Raw genomic sequence first — 4,839 nt, forward strand, 5'->3', positions numbered from 1 at the left:
CTCAGGCTCTGTGTGTGCTGCCGGTGGGCTCAGTCTCTTTTAGGGTCAGCCAGCGCTTGACAGAATCAGCTAGTGTCTGCCACAGGTTGTCCATCCTGCCTGCTTCTGACACCAATGTAGCGTATACAGGTTCTCTCAGGACAAAGGACTAGTGGAGACGTGATAAGTAAACCAAAAACCGAACGCAGGATATGCATACACATGAGGAGACTGACGGAACACGTACACATCATTAGGGTCATCCTTACTTAACAACAGGCTATACACTTATATAGCTACACAGGACACTAAAACTACTATGACACTATTTACATATGCAGGGTCAGCTGCTGGTCATCGTGCCTGGAATAATCACAGAATAAGTCCGACTCACAACCCTCGCGCTCCCAGTGGACGACCTTCAGTGATGCATGCCTTCCCCATGTTTATATGGCGCACAGAACTACTTGCAAGCAGTTGACCAAATCAAAGTTGATATCTGTCGAGAGACTGATAGAGAAAATAGAGTACAAATAATATTCACTAAACGCAAGGCATTTGAACTCATCGAATTTGAACTCATCTGCACGTTTCATAAAAATGTCGGATAAAATCCACAAATAACCAAACAAGTCAAACACAAATAAAAAAAAATCAGGTTCTGCAAAGTTACCGCTACCCCAAGAAACATTTAACTGAAGAGTTAATGACAAAGATTAATTCTAAATCAAGTGCTGACCAAAGTGAGCACTTAGAATTCATCTTCGTCATGAACTGTCCAGTTGTTGTGCAAATAAACTCTGCCGCCATATTGTGACTAAATAACATACAACGCAAAAGTTGTAACATTATTAGACACTAGATAGCAGCAGAGTTCATTGGCACAAGTGCTTGGTAGAGAATGCACATGGCTCAAAAAAAGAACGTGTTTATTAAACTGCATCACCATACTTTAGGTGAAAAAACATCCATTAGTTTCTCACTCAATATATGAACAATCAGTCTAAAAGATATTCTTGTACCAAAATGACAAAAATAAAAGTGCAATTTAACCTGGGACTTTTTAATTTCTTAAGTGAAATGGTGAACATTCTATCATAAGTACACTCAAAACTCATATTATCATCTTATATGCTTATATACAGTGTATAAAGGTACAGACTTGGTCAGATGGCCTTTAAATGCGTACTGTGAATAAGTATACCTTACCAAAAGTTTTGAATGGTGAAATATGCACATATTTCTTATCTGGGTAGTCTGTAGGTTGACAGACTAAAATACTAAATTATGTCCATTACCCATATTATATTACATATTACTTTCCAAAATTTTGTTCATTTCACACCTGAAGTCAGGATAGCTATCATAATGAATAGACACTCTCAAATACCAGCCACATGTATGTGCCATAAGTCTTCTCTCAAATCCTTGCATATCAGTGAAGTCAACAGTTACAGTCTTGCCAAGAAAGAGATCTGAGCCTGTGTTTCCTTCCATCACACTCTCGCAGGTATGTTGTAATATGCTTTGATATTTCCTTTTCCTGTGCATTCATTGTGCAGGGAAACTTCAGTGACCACATGCTTTTCCTTGCCGTTGGCTGCAAGTTTTCATACACAGCTTCCATTTTCTCAAGGGCTTTGCTGAGGGGAGTGAGTACACTTTCCCACTGTTCGATAACATAGTGTAAGCAGGCTCTTGAGTAAGGGTTTTGTGAGCCAGTTCTTGCAGAATTTGTTCAATGTTGTGTGCACTTGGCATTCTTCAGCAGCTGTAGTTGTCCAAGATTTCCAGTAATTCATCTTGGCCAGAACTGTTGAAGTCTCTGCGACAACATTCCAAGGTATAACGGTCAGATTCTGAGACATACTTTAGAAAATTGTCAACAAGATCACTCTTCACATATCCAAGAGCTGCCTGTTCCAAGATTACAGGAGCAAGCTTGATGAGCAAATACTTCTCTTTCTGCCAACCAAAAGAAATAATTCTACCTATACTCTGCCACTTTTTCTTGCCATAGTCATGTCGGAGAAATGGTATCTTGAAAGTGGTACCTGTTGTACATTGTTAATAGAATTCATGCCAGAATTCAGAGAGGGAATCTCTGAGAACGCCTCCCTCATCATATCCATTCTCATATTGCCCATTTGATAGTAGAAGCTTTACTTGAATTTCTGATTGAGTATATGAAAGGTGTTCCTCAGTGAAATGTTCAATAAGCTCAGATAGTATTTGGCTGCGATGGACAACAAGAATTTTTTTGTCTGGTTCCCTGAGTTCTTGTGCCAGAGGCAAAGTGTCTTCTAGACTTTGTTCTCCCATCTCAGAGAGGTCTCCATTGAAAATTGTAATGATATTGCTATCCTCAACATTTTCCCCAGTAGTAGAACTTTGCAGAGCTAAACCGGAATCGTCTGTGACATCTGCAGGATAAAATTGTGCCACGTCATCACTGCCTAAGTTTAAATCATTTCCAGTATTTCCAACATAGATGACATCTAATGTTTCTAATTCCAATGGTGGATCAATTTGTGAGTCTGTAGAGGGAAACTCCTGTGTGTTTTCCTGTGAGGGACCTGCAGTGTTTGATTCTTGCTGTGTCTCCACACCACCATTGTCATGTTTCTTTTTGGTTGACTGATAGAACCTCATGACAGTTAACTTTGAGGCTTCATATAGAGCTCCCACTGTACTGTCCTCATCTAAGGAAACTTCTTGGTCATTTGTCAGATCCACCTCAAACCCAGAAATATTTCCATGTGCATTCTTTCCATCTGGGAAAAACAAACTTATTGCCTCCGCTATGAGGTCTTTTTTTTCCAGTGCTTTGAAACACTTAACTTTCGTGTTCCACCACCCTTTTTGGTTCACACCTGGATAAAGCCTCCTTTTCCTTCCTCATACAGCATCCAGCCCTACTCCACTTTCCTTACTTTCCTCTCTGTGTTCACCTCTTGATGAGGAGTGATATTTTCTGGGTGCTTATGCTTTTTTCTTTTATTCAGTTTTGACTTCAGTCTATCAAAAAGCTTTGATTTCCTACTGTTGGGCTGTTTTTCGTGTCTCCTACAATATCCCATCACTGCCAATCTGTCTCCATAAGACGGCAAATAATTCCTCATCTGTTCATCTGTCATTAACATCAGGACACTGGCATCAATCTAAAAATGAATAGTGTGTTACCAATTTTCAGTTTCAAAATACCATACTTAAAGCATCATTTTATGTGGATCAATATGCTGATACTGGTTTAAGGAAAAAGTCCATTCGGGATTGTTGAGGTATAAAGTGAAAATATCTACTATACATGAAAATATCAATATACTGTACAGTACTGTGCAGAAGTCAGAGACCACCCTTGCATTTATTTAATTTCCAGTTAAAACAGCCATTCAGTGCAAATTATTTAGTTTTTGGTGTCAGAAAATAATGCAAGAAACATATTTGACAGAAAAGTACACTAAATATAACATCAAATCAAACAGTATTTAGTTTGTCCACTCTTTACTTTTGTGCACCCTTTTGGCACTTTAAGTCTTCCATCCTTCCACTCAAACAAGTTACAGCTGTGTCCTCCCAACACAAGTTGATCCCAAAACTGTCACTGACATTATATTAGAACACTTTCCATTAAAAGTGACACTAACATTGGGTAGACACTAACATTGGACACTAACTACCCAAACACACCACAGCTGCCTTGCACATATCTTTGTCATGTGCATCTGAAATGGCTAGAGGCGATATTTCTGATAATATTAAGATAATTCACTTGCGTTAGGAAAATATAAGTCAAAGGAAAATAAGTGAAAAACAAGAGTTTCCAAAACTGGAGTTAAAAATTACTACAATATATAGAGAAAATGGGACTCGTGCAAGGCCTGGTAGACATCACCATCACATAGACAGAAGTGAACGTTTTTATCACTCCTGCATCAATTCTGAAAAAAATCCACAAGTGTTTCTGTCAATACTTCCTTTGTAAGAAGACAACACAATGCAATGGGTCTGAAGGGGTGTGTAGCTGTCAAAAAGTCACTATTTGAAAAGGAAATAGACAGAAGAGAAGAAAATTTGCCCTAGAACACCAAAACTGGACACTTGAGGTAAGTAAGGCTTTATGGACGATGAGTCATTGAGTGGATTTGGATTTGGATCGGCAGAAGCAGAAAATACAACCAACTTCTAAGACTGAACTTTGGAGGTGTTTACAAGAAGCATGAACGAATATCCCAGTGGATTTATTTGAAAAACTCAAAGAAGGTCTCCTGTAAATAATGGAAGCTGTAATAAAGGCAGAAGGTGGACACACTAAACAATGAAAGATCTGACATTATATTTAGATGTGGATGCTTTTGTGTAATTTTGTGTTAAATATGTTTCCTGGAATAATTTCTGACATTGAAAAATAAATTAATTGCACTTAATGGCCGTTTTGACAGGGAATTAAATAAACGAAAGGGTGGTCTCTGACTTTTCACAGTACTGAAAGTGCTGTTAATATCTACAGTAGGTCAGTGGGAGTTAGTTACAATAAACATGAACACATCCATTCTGTTAACTACCTTTACTTCCTTCATTTTTCCGATAGTGGACTCTGGAATGTCCCTCTCCCTGAGGAAATCAATAAGATCCTCCATCCTGCAATTGTGGCCTAGGAAGCACACATGGGACAGTGGTGCAGCATTGATTAGTTAGCATAGTGTAATTACCTAGCCTCCTGTTTGCCCAGACTCCAACAGTATGCATTATAGTACATTTAGAAGTAGTCCAGGACAGGCAATGATGACCAACACTCCCCACAAATTTGCATTCATGTTACTGTGCTGAAATAGCTGCTGGTAAAGTGTTTGCAGGAGC

The 4,839-nt window shown here is 38.7% G+C and overlaps 2 pseudogenes; both read right to left on the reverse strand.

Moving 5' to 3' along the window:
- Nucleotides 1-322: 322 nt before the first annotated feature.
- LOC148815402 (uncharacterized) lies at nt 323-2,301 on the reverse strand (annotated as a pseudogene).
- A 43-nt stretch (nt 2,302-2,344) lies between these two features.
- Nucleotides 2,345-4,619, reverse strand: LOC148815403 (uncharacterized; annotated as a pseudogene).
- Nucleotides 4,620-4,839: the final 220 nt, after the last annotated feature.

Source organism: Atractosteus spatula, chromosome 25, assembly GCF_055471065.1.
Source record: "Atractosteus spatula isolate fAtrSpa1 chromosome 25, fAtrSpa1.hap1, whole genome shotgun sequence".
Taxonomy (NCBI): Eukaryota; Metazoa; Chordata; class Actinopteri; order Semionotiformes; family Lepisosteidae; genus Atractosteus; species Atractosteus spatula.